Genomic DNA, 12,466 nt, shown 5'->3' on the forward strand with positions numbered 1-12,466 from the left:
GCAGGGTGACCTTCCTTCCTCTCAGCTATGTCCCAGTGCAGGGTGACCTTCCTTCCTCTCAGCTCTGTCCCAGTGCAGGGTGACCTTCCTTCCTCTCAGCTCTGTCCCAGTGCAGGGTGACCTTCCTTCCTCTCAGCTCTGTCCCAGTGCAGGGTGACCTTTACCTTCCTCTCAGCTCTGTCCCAGTGCAGGGTGACCTTCCTTCCTCTCAGCTCTGTCCCAGTGCAGGGTGACCTTCCTTCCTCTCAGCTCTGTCCCAGTGCAGGGTGACCTTCCTTCCTCTCAGCTCTGTCCCAGTGCAGGGTGACCTTTACCTTCCTCTCAGCTCTGTCCCAGTGCAGGGTGACCTTCCTTCCTCTCAGCTATGTCCCAGTGCAGGGTGACCTTCCTTCCTCTCAGCTCTGTCCCAGTGCAGGGTGACCTTTACCTTCCTCTCAGCTCTGTCCCAGTGCAGGGTGACCTTCCTTCCTCTCAACTCTGTCCCAGTGCAGGGTGATCTTTACCTTCCTCTCAGCTCTGTCCCAGTGCAGGGTGATCTTCCTTCCTCTCAGCTCTGTCCCAGTGCAGGGTGACCTTCCTTCCTCTCAGCTCTGTCCCAGTGCAGGGTGACCTTCCTTCCTCTCAGCTCTGTCCCAGTGCAGGGTGACCTTTACCTTCCTCTCAGCTCTGTCCCAGTGCAGGGTGACCTTCCTTCCTCTCAGCTATGTCCCAGTGCAGGGTGACCTTCCTTCCTCTCAGCTCTGTCCCAGTGCAGGGTGACCTTCCTTCCTCTCAGCTCTGTCCCAGTGCAGGGTGACCTTCCTTCCTCTCAGCTCTGTCCCAGTGCAGGGTGACCTTTACCTTCCTCTCAGCTCTGTCCCAGTGCAGGGTGACCTTCCTTCCTCTCAGCTCTGTCCCAGTGCAGGGTGACCTTCCTTCCTCTCAGCTCTGTCCCAGTGCAGGGTGACCTTCCTTCCTCTCAGCTCTGTCCCAGTGCAGGGTGACCTTCCTTCCTCTCAGCTCTGTCCCAGTGCAGGGTGACCTTTACCTTCCGCTCAGCTCTGTCCCAGTGCAGGGTGACCTTTACCTTCCGCTCAGCTCTGTCCCAGTGCAGGGTGACCTTTACCTTCCTCTCAGCTCTGTCCCAGTGCAGGGTGACCTTCCTTCCTCTCAGCTCTGTCCCAGTGCAGGGTGACCTTCCTTCCTCTCAGCTCTGTCCCAGTGCAGGGTGACCTTCCTTCCTCTCAGCTCTGTCCCAGTGCAGGGTTACCTTCCTTCCTCTCAGCTCTGTCCCAGTGCAGGATGACCTTCCTTCCTCTCAGCTCTGTCCCAGTGCAGGGTGACCTTCCTTCCTCTCAGCTCTGTCCCAGTGCAGGGTGACCTTTACCTTCCCCTCAGCTCTGTCCCAGTGCAGGGTGACCTTTACCTTCCTCTCAGCTCTGTCCCAGTGCAGGGTGACCTTCCTTCCTCTCAGCTCTGTCCCAGTGCAGGGTGACCTTTACATTCCTCTCAGCTCTGTCCCAGTGCAGGGTGACCTTCCTTCCTCTCAACTCTGTCCCAGTGCAGGGTGATCTTTACCTTCCTCTCAGCTCTGTCCCAGTGCAGGGTGACCTTTACCTTCCTCTCAGCTCTGTCCCAGTGCAGGGTGACCTTCCTTCCTCTCAGCTCTGTCCCAGTGCAGGGTGACCTTCCTTCCTCTCAGCTCTGTCCCAGTGCAGGGTGACCTTTACCTTCCGCTCAGCTCTGTCCCAGTGCAGGGTGACCTTTACCTTCCTCTCAGCTCTGTCCCAGTGCAGGGTGACCTTCCTTCCTCTCAGCTATGTCCCAGTGCAGGGTGACCTTCCTTCCTCTCAGCTCTGTCCCAGTGCAGGGTGACCTTCCTTCCTCTCAGCTCTGTCCCAGTGCAGGGTGACCTTCCTTCCTCTCAGCTCTGTCCCAGTGCAGGGTGACCTTTACCTTCCTCTCAGCTCTGTCCCAGTGCAGGGTGACCTTCCTTCCTCTCAGCTCTGTCCCAGTGCAGGGTGACCTTCCTTCCTCTCAGCTCTGTCCCAGTGCAGGGTGACCTTCCTTCCTCTCAGCTCTGTCCCAGTGCAGGGTGACCTTCCTTCCTCTCAGCTCTGTCCCAGTGCAGGGTGACCTTTACCTTCCGCTCAGCTCTGTCCCAGTGCAGGGTGACCTTTACCTTCCGCTCAGCTCTGTCCCAGTGCAGGGTGACCTTTACCTTCCTCTCAGCTCTGTCCCAGTGCAGGGTGACCTTCCTTCCTCTCAGCTCTGTCCCAGTGCAGGGTGACCTTCCTTCCTCTCAGCTCTGTCCCAGTGCAGGGTGACCTTCCTTCCTCTCAGCTCTGTCCCAGTGCAGGGTTACCTTCCTTCCTCTCAGCTCTGTCCCAGTGCAGGATGACCTTCCTTCCTCTCAGCTCTGTCCCAGTGCAGGATGACCTTCCTTCCTCTCAGCTCTGTCCCAGTGCAGGGTGACCTTTACCTTCCCCTCAGCTCTGTCCCAGTGCAGGGTGACCTTTACCTTCCTCTCAGCTCTGTCCCAGTGCAGGGTGACCTTCCTTCCTCTCAGCTCTGTCCCAGTGCAGGGTGACCTTTACATTCCTCTCAGCTCTGTCCCAGTGCAGGGTGACCTTCCTTCCTCTCAACTCTGTCCCAGTGCAGGGTGATCTTTACCTTCCTCTCAGCTCTGTCCCAGTGCAGGGTGACCTTTACCTTCCTCTCAGCTCTGTCCCAGTGCAGGGTGACCTTCCTTCCTCTCAGCTCTGTCCCAGTGCAGGGTGACCTTCCTTCCTCTCAGCTCTGTCCCAGTGCAGGGTGACCTTTACCTTCCGCTCAGCTCTGTCCCAGTGCAGGGTGACCTTTACCTTCCTCTCAGCTCTGTCCCAGTGCAGGGTGACCTTCCTTCCTCTCAGCTCTGTCCGAGTGCAGGGTGACCTTTACCTTCCTCTCAGCTCTGTCCCAGTGCAGGGTGACCTTCCTTTCTCTCAACTCTGTCCCAGTGCAGGGTGATCTTTACCTTCCTCTCAGCTCTGTCCCAGTGCAGGGTGACCTTTACCTTCCTCTCAGCTCTGTCCCAGTGCAGGGTGACCTTCCTTCCTCTCAGCTCTGTCCCAGTGCAGGGTGACCTTCCTCTCAGCTCTGTCACAGTGCAGGGTGACCTTCCTTCCTCTCAACTCTGTCCCAGTGCAGGGTGACCTTCCTTCCTCTCAGCTCTGTCCCAGTGCAGGGTGACCTTCCTCTCAGCTCTGTCACAGTGCAGGGTGACCTTCCTTCCTCTCAACTCTGTCCCAGTGCAGGGTGACCTTTACCTTCCTCTCAGCTCTGACCCAGTGCAGGGTGACCTTCCTTCCTCTCAACTCTGTCCCAGTGCAGGGTGACCTTTACCTTCCTCTCAGCTCTGACCCAGTGCAGGGTGACCTTCCTTCCTCTCAACTCTGTCCCAGTGCAGGGTGACCTTCCTTCCTCTCAACTCTGTCCCAGTGCAGGGTGACCTTCCTTCCGCTCAGCTCTGACCCAGTGCAGGGTGACCTTCCTTCCTCTCAGCTCTGTCCCAGTGCAGGGTGACCTTTACCCTGGCTTTAAATTTCAATCTCACTATAGCACAAATCATCGGCGCCAGGCTTGAATCAAGGCCTTTATCAATGACCTGGGAGCTGTTGGCATGGTAACCACTCTGTATTATAAAACAGTGTTTGGTTTAAATACTTTAATACAACCTCTTTTATCCTTTATTTAAATAATAAAGTTCTATGATGTCACAAAAACGTGTTCAAGACCTATATATATATTTTTCAAGAACATCTCAGACAAAGAGCAATAGAGGAAAAGAGTAGGACTAAGAAAGAGTTAACTTCCTCTCTCTCTCTCTCTCTCTCTCTCTCTCTTCCTCTCTCTCTCTCTCTCTCTCTCTCTCTCTCTCTCTCTCTCTCTCTCTCTCTCTCTCTTCCTCTCTCTCTCTCTCTCTCTCTCTCTCTCCCTCTCTCTCTCTCTCTGTCTCTCTCTCTCTCTCTTCCTCTCTCTCCTCTCTCTCTCTCTCTCTCCCTCTCTCTCTCTCTCTCTCTCTCTCTCTCTCTCTCTGCCTCTCTCTCTCTCTCTCTCTCTCTCTCTCTCCCTCTCTACCTCTCTCCCTCTCTCTCGCTCTCTCTCTCTCTCTCTCTCTCTCCCTCTCTCTACCTCTCTCCCTCTCTACCTCTCTCTCTCTCTCTCTCTCTCTCTCTCTCTCCCTCTCTCTCTCTCTCTCCCTCTCTCCCGCTCTCTCTCTCTCTCTCTCTCTCTCTCTCTCTCTCTCTCTCTCTCTCTCTCTCTCTCTCTCTCTCTCTCTCTCTCTGTCTCTGTCTCTCTCTCTCTCCCTCTCTCTCTCTCTCTCTCTCTCTCCCTCTCTCTACCTCTCTCTCTCTCTCTCTCTCTCTCTCTCTCCCTCTCTCTCTCTCTCTCTCTCTCTCTCTCTCTCTCTCTCTCTCTCTCTCTCTCTCTCTCTCTCTCTCTCTCTCTCTCTCTCTCTCTCTCTCTCTCTCTCTCTCTCTCCCGCTCTCTTCCTCTCTCAATTCAATTCAATTCAATTCAATAGCCTTTATTGACATGGCAAGTTAAATTACTTACATTGTCAAAGTATACATATAACAACAATGGTGGGACCAACAGCAATAATACTAGTAGTAGTGGAAATGGGATTACCATTAACAGCAACTACATCAACAATATTAATGAGAATAACAATACATTAAAGCAATAGTAGTAGGCCAGTCTCAACATGACTGAGAAGACACATGACATGGTATGAAAGACAAAACTAAACAGGAAATATTATTGACATTACATTACACTTTTCACTGGCTGTCCCTCAGCTTGTGGCAGGAGGACACATATTTGGCTTTTCACCCAATAAATAATGGATTTTTTCTTCCTCTTTTATAGTTTCTAATTCTTTGTACTGAATGATAATTTTGGGAAGTAAATATTCTCTTAAGTCTGAGTATTTTTCACAGTGTAGTAGGAAATGCAGCTCTGTCTCTACCTCTCCCCGGAGGCAGAGTGAGCACAGCCTGTCCTCTCTGGGCAGCCAGGTTTGCCTGTGACGACCGGTCTCTATAGCCAGACTGTGCTCACGGAGTCTGTACCTAGTCATTGTTTTCCTCACTTTTCTATCAGTCACAGTCTGACTATAGTCTGCCACCATGTACTGAGAGCCAAATATCATTGAAGTTTACTTGGATTTTTTGTGATGTCTTTCCAATAGGTGATATATTTATCTTTCTTCTTTGTGATGATACCTGATGGCGCCTGAGAAGATGGCTGCCGTTTTACAGCCCTCTAACCAATTGTACTATTATGTGTGTTTTTTCGCGTTTTTTGTCATTTATTCTGTACATAATGTTTCTGCCACCGTCTCTTATAACCAAAAAGAGCTTCTGGACATCAGGACAGCGATTACGCACCTCGTATTGGACGAAGATTCGAGTCGAACGCGAAGGATATTCTACAGACACCCGACAAGGCCCAAATCCCCGTCATTCGCATGAGAAAGAAACAGAGATATTGTGGACGTAGGTCGGGGTGCCTTGTAAGGATCCGATGGCGAGCAAGTAAACTGCCTCTTCCATCAATCCTATTAGCCAATGTTCAATCATTTGAAAATAAATTAGATTACCTAATATTACGGATATCCTACCAACGGGACATTAAAAACTGTAATATCTTATGTTTCACCGAGTCGTGGCGGAACGATGACATACAGCTGGCGGGTTTTACGCTACATCGGCAGGATAGAACGGCTGACTCCGGTAAGACAAGGGGTGGCGGTCTGTGTATATTTGTAAACAACAGCTGGTGCACAAAATCTAATACTAAGGAAGTCTCAAGGTTTTGCTCGCCTGAGTTAGAGTATCTTATGATAAGCTGTAGACCACACTATTTACCAAAATAGTTTTCATCTATATTTTTCATAGCTGTCTATTTACCACCACAAACTGATGCTGGCATTAAGATTGCACTCAATGAGCTGTATAAGGCCATAAGTAAACAGGAAAACGCTCATCCAGAGGCAGCGCTCCTAGTGGCCGGGGACTTTAATGCAGGGAAACTTAAATCCGTTCTACCAAATTTTTATCAGCATGTTAAATGTGCAACCAGAGGAAAAAATACTCTAGACCACCTTTACTCCACACACAGAGACGCATACAAAGCTCTCCCTCGCCCTCCATTTGGCAAATCTGACCACAACTCTATCCTCCTGATTCCTGCTTATAAGAAAAAACTAAAGCAGGAAGCACCAGTGACTTGGTTAATAAGGAAGTGGTCAGATGACGCAGATGCTAAGCTACAGGACTGTTTTGCTAGCACAGACTGGAACATGTTCCGGGATTCTTCTGATAGCATTGAGGAGTACACCACATCAGTCACTGGCTTCATCAATAAGTGCATCGATGACGTCGTCCCCACAGTGACCGTACGTACATACCCCAACCAGAAGCCATGGATTACAGGAAACATCCGCACTGAGCTAAAGGGTAGAGCTGCCGCTTTCAAGGAGCGGGAATCTAACCCTGACGCTTATAAGAAATCCCGCTATGCCCTCCGACAAACCAATTTGAACTGCATATTTGTTTTTAGTATACATTGATTTAATAACATCATATGTTTTCCCTCCAATACCACTTTCAATTAGTTTGTAAAAAAGACCTTTGTGCCAAATTGAATCAAATGCTTTCTTGAAGTCTACAAAACACGAGTAGATTTTGCATTTGTTTTGGTTTACTTGTTTGTCAGTTAAGGTGTGGAGGGTGTAAATGTGGTGTCAATTAGAGTCTGGAGGGTGTAAATGTGGTTTCAATTAGAGTCTGGAGGGTGTAAATGTGGTCTGTTGTACGATATTTAAAAATAATCCGTGTTCATCAAGGAAATGATGTAGTCTGCTGTTTATGATACTGCAGAGAATTTTCCCCAAATTGCTGTTAACACAAATTCCTCTGTAATTATTTGGATCAAATTTGTCTCCATTTTTATAGATTGGTGTGCTCAATCCTTGGTTCCAAATATCAGGGGAAATGACTGCAGTTAGGATAAGGTTGAAGAGTTTGAGTATAGCCAATTTGAATTTGTGGTCTGTATATTTGTCAACAGGCCTTTTTGGGTTGGAGAGTGCAAAGTTTTTCCAATAATTCTTGTTCTGTAATTGGGGTATCCACAGGATTCTGATAGTCTTTGACTGCTGATTCAAGGATTTGTAATTGTTCTTGTACATCTTGTTGTTCTGGGCTCTTTGTTATATTGCTGTAGAGGTTTGCAAAGTGATTTCTCCACATATCCCCATTTTGGATAGCCAATTCCTCATTATGAGGTTTGTTTAATTTATTCAAATTCTCCCAGAAGTGGTTTGAGTCTATGGATTCCTCAATTACATCCAGCTGATTTCTAATGTGCTGTTCCTTTTTTGTTCTTAGGGTGTGTTTGTATTGCTTCAGTGTTACCTCATATTCAAGGTGTATATTTTTGTTGTTTGGGTCTCTGTGTTTTTCATTAGATATATTTCTCAATGACTTTCTTAGATTTTTGCTATCATTATCAAACCATTTTCATTATCTGTTCTTTTTGGTTTGCTCTTATGTTTCTTTAGATTAGCCAAGGAGGCTAATTTGTCAAATATAAAGTTAATGTTCCAAACGGCCAAATTTACACCTTCATTGCTGTAGGAAAATGTTAACGCTAAAAAGTTGTCCAGGAGAGATTGTATTTTTTGGCTACTAATTGGTTTTTGGTAGATTTCTGTGCTGTTTGCACTCCATCTATAGGTCTGTTTAGTACCATGTAATTTATTGGGCCGTGATGCTTCATGGTTGGGTCCTTGTAAATTCCAACATGCAACGTAAAAAGACTTCAGAACTGTTTTTTTCTTTACCTTCAAAATGAGATAAACACTCACAATCCAACAAGAACTATTAAAATAGGATTTTTCAAATAACGTAAACTCTTATTGTGCAAATGTTATTTGTTTATAATTTAAAGATAGCATTTGTGTCATGCCACTTGGGTGGATGTAGTGTGAGGATGGTGGAGTTCTTGTGCTCATCTTACCATGACCCTCGGCCTATCACATGTGAGCATAGTAAACTCAGCATTTGTTTAATGTCACTCATTTCGTTGGTGTGGCCTGGCCAGTTGCTCCTCTCACAGCTTGTGCGTAGCTCTGCCTGCCAGGCTGTGGCTCCTCCAGGTGTGGGTCTGCGGTGGGGGGGAGGGGGGTGGTAGGCCTCGTCCGGGTGGGTCTGAAGCTGGGCTGGGGTGGTCTGTGCTGCGCAGGCTGAGGTTGGTGGTGGAGTGGCCGTGGCTGGGGGGTCCAGGGTGCTGGTCCGGGGTGTTGTCTCGGTGATCTCGGGGGGTTGGAGATTGCTCCGCTGTTCCTGGGTGGAGAGGTCGGGCTGCGGTTTAAAGCGACGTCCTTGAGAGTCTTGGCAAGGATGGGGACTGTCTCCCTGTACAGGTGAACATGGTCATAGAGACAGTCCAGATCGAGGGTGGGATGGTGGGCCAGGTGTACATTGGGTCGCAGGGCATAGTCCCGGGAGAGGCTGGCGTTTATTCTTTAGATTTTGGCAGGGTGGAGGTCCTTCCTCTGTAGAAGGGTTGACACCACGATCCTTGAGTTGGGGAATAATGCGGAGGCCTTCTCAATCACTCCCCGTAGTGAAGTCGCACCCTCTCCTGCTGAGCATGCAGGTCGTTGCTTCCGGTGTGTGTGATGATGTGGCTTGGCGACCTGAGCTGGGCCTTGTTAAGCAGCTCCATGGCACTCTGCGTTGTTGGGCACCACACCTTTCTCATTTTGTGTCTAGGGAAAAGTTTATTCTCCTGAACAAACTTCCCATTTGAGTCCATCAACAGGATGATCTCAGCCAGTGTTTCTTCTGGACTGGAGGGGGTAGAGTTGGGGCTGGTGGGTGTTGGAGCTGGGGTGTGGCTGGTCTGTGCCGGTGCCGCTGTCAGTGGGAGGCTGTTCTGTGGGCTGGGGGGGAGGCATGCAGCCGGCAGGGCTGGGGAGGCCTGGCTGGTTGAGGTGGGCTCCTCTGCTGTGTGAGGGCAGGTCATAGAGTGGTGATCTAGCTGCTCCTGCAGTCTGTCCTCTGTTCTCTTTCTCTCCTGCAGCTCCACTCTTAGTGTTGTCAGCTCGTTATTACTGCTCTGCCTGTCTTTCTGGAGCTCTCTCACCTCGTTTGTTAGATCAGCCAGTTCTCTCTTGAGTCCGTCTCTCTCTTGCTGAACTTCTTTCAGCTGTGTTGCAAGTCTGCTGTCCTGCTCTGTCCACACCTTGGTTAGGAGCTCCTCTTAGGTGTGGATGTCTGGTTGCTGTTTGCTCACACTCTCCCTGAGCAGGACCACCTCCCCCTCCAGTTTGGTGAACTGATCCCTCATGGCAGCCATGGTGGTGAGGAGGGCCTGAGCCTGCTCTGCACTGAGGGGGTCGCTCTCCTCCTGTGGCGTGTCCTCCACTATGGTGGGAAGAGAGGTGCTGGATGTGCCTTTTTGGGTGGGGATAGTGGGGGTGAGGGTGGTGCTGGTGGAGTTTGTCTTGTGGGAGGGCATGTCACTGGTGGTGTCCTTCTCTCTCTCTGCTCTCTCCTTAAAGGTCTTAAAGTCTGTTTCAAACAGAAAGTATTCATACCCCTTGACTTATTCCACAGTTTGTTGTGTTACAGCCTGAATTTAAAATTGATTAAATATTTTTTTCTCTCTCACCAATCTACACACAAGACCCCATAATGACAAAGTGAAAATATGTTTTGCAAATTTATTGAAAATGAAATAAATATCTAATTTACATAAGTTTTCACACCCCCGAGTCAATACATGTCAGGATCTCCTTTGGCAGCGATTACAGCTGTGAGTCTTTCTGGGTAAGTCTACAAGAGCTTTGCACACCTGGATTGGAAAGTATTCACACCCCTTTACTTTTTCCACATTTTGTTGTGTTACAAAGTGGGATTAAAATTGATGTTATTGTAATGTTTCGTTAACAATCTACACAAAATACTCTAATGTCAAGGTGGAAGAAAATTGCGAACATTTGTAAAGAAAAAAATATGACAAATAAAACACAAATATATGCCAGCAGCATACCACTGCTGGCTTGCCTCTGAAGCTAAGCAGGGTCGGTCCTGGTCCCAGGATGAGAGACCAGGTGCTGCTGGAAGTGGTGTTGGAGGGTCAGTAGGGGGCGCTCTTCCTCCTGGTCTAAGGATATCCCAATGTCCCAGGGCAGTGAAGGGGACATTGCCCTGTGTAGGGTGTCGTCTTTCGGATGGGATGGGAAACTTGTGTCCTGACTCTGTGATTATAAAAAATCCCATGGCACTTATCGTAAGAGGTGTTAACCCTGGTGTCCAATCCCCAACCTGATCGCTTCCATAATGGCCACCTAACCAACCCCCTCATTATTAATGGGCATATATCACTCCTCGCCTCTCCAACTGATAGCTGATGTGTGGTGAGTGTTCTGGCACAAAAATGGTCACCGTGCATTACCCAGGTGGGTGCTGCACATTGGTGGTGGATGAGGTGAGTTTCCCACTACTATGTAAAGCGCTTTGAGTACCTCTGTCACGTAGAGTAGGCCAGAAGGATAAACTGTCACGTAGCGTAGGCCAGAAGGCTAAACTGTCACGTAGCGTAGGCCAGAAGGCTAAACTGTCACGTATAGTAGGCCAGAAGGCTAAACTGTCACGTATAGTAGGCCAGAAGGCTAAACTGTCACGTATAGTAGGACAGAAGGCTAAACTGTTACGTATAGTAGGCCAGAAGGCTAAACTGTTACGTAGAGTAGGCCAGAAGGCTAAACTGTTACGTATAGTAGGCCAGAAGGCTAAACTGTCACGTATAGTAGGCCAGAAGGCTAAACTGTCACGTATAGTAGGCCAGAAGGCTAAACTGTCACGTAGAGTAGGCCAGAAGGCTAAACTGTCACGTAGAGTAGGCCAGAAGGCTAAACTGTTACGTATAGTAGGCCAGAAGGCTAAACTGTCACGTAGAGTAGGCCAGAAGGCTAAACTGTCACGTAGAGTAGGCCAGAAGGCTAAACTGTTACGTAGAGTAGGCCAGAAGGCTAAACTGTTACGTAGAGTAGGCCAGAAGGCTAAACTGTCACGTAGAGTAGGCCAGAAGGCTAAACTGTTACGTAGAGTAGGCCAGAAGGCTAAACTGTCACGTAGAGTAGGCCAGAAGGCTAAACTGTTACGTATAGTAGGCCAGAAGGATAAACTGTTACGTATAGTAGGCCAGAAGGCTAAACTGTTACGTAGAGTAGGCCAGAAGGCTAAACTGTTACGTATAGTAGGCCAGAAGGCTAAACTGTCATGTAGAGTAGGCCAGAAGGCTAAACTGTCACGTAGAGTAGGCCAGAAGGCTAAACTGTTATGTATAGTAGGCCAGAAGGCTAAACTGTCACGTAGAGTAGGCCAGAAGGCTAAACTGTTACGTAGAGTAGGCCAGAAGGCTAAACTGTTACGTAGAGTAGGCCAGAAGGCTAAACTGTTACGTAGAGTAGGCCAGAAGGCTAAACTGTCATGTAGAGTAGGCCAGAAGGCTAAACTGTCACGTAGAGTAGGCCAGAAGGCTAAACTGTTATGTATAGTAGGCCAGAAGGCTAAACTGTCACGTAGAGTAGGCCAGAAGGATAAACTGTCACGTAGAGTAGGCCAGAAGGCTAAACTGTTACGTATAGTAGGCCAGAAGGATAAACTGTTACGTATAGTAGGCCAGAAGGCTAAACTGTCACGTATAGTAGGCCAGAAGGCTAAACTGTTACGTATAGTAGGCCAGAAGGCTAAACTGTCACGTAGAGTAGGCCAGAAGGCTAAACTGTTACGTATAGTAGGCCAGAAGGCTAAACTGTTACGTATAGTAGGCCAGAAGGATAAACTGTCACGTAGAGTAGGCCAGAAGGATAAACTGTCACGTAGAGTAGGCCAGAAGGCTAAACTGAAAAACCTTAACTGACACTTAAGCCTATATTAAACTTAAATAAAATGATGGCGGAACCGCAAAAGCCCTTCTGTGCAAGAGTGTTTATTTACATAGTGATTCCCAAAGAAAACAGTACTGCCACAAAAGTATACATTATGTGGACAGCTGAACAGTGCTTCCCCATCAACTGCTCTAGGAAAAGGTCAGTGCTTCCCCATCAACTGCTCTAGGAAAAGGTCAGTGCTTCCCCATCAACTGCTCTAGGAAAAGGTCAGTGCTTCCCCATCAACTGCTCTAGGAAAAGGTCAGTGCTTCCCCATCAACTGCTCTAGGAAAAGGTCAGTGCTTCCCCATCAACTGCTCTAGGAAAAGGTCTCCCCTTGATCTGAAAGGGGAAGCTCTACCCATCAGAACATACCAAACTCATTAATTCATTAACTAAGCCTTTACAAACATTAAAGACTATATTTTCCACTCAGCTAAACATATCATGAATTATATTAATTGAACCTTTGCAATCACTTTATCATAAAAC

The sequence above is a fragment of the Coregonus clupeaformis genome, unplaced genomic scaffold (assembly GCF_020615455.1).
Source record: "Coregonus clupeaformis isolate EN_2021a unplaced genomic scaffold, ASM2061545v1 scaf0168, whole genome shotgun sequence".
Classification (NCBI taxonomy): domain Eukaryota; kingdom Metazoa; phylum Chordata; class Actinopteri; order Salmoniformes; family Salmonidae; genus Coregonus; species Coregonus clupeaformis.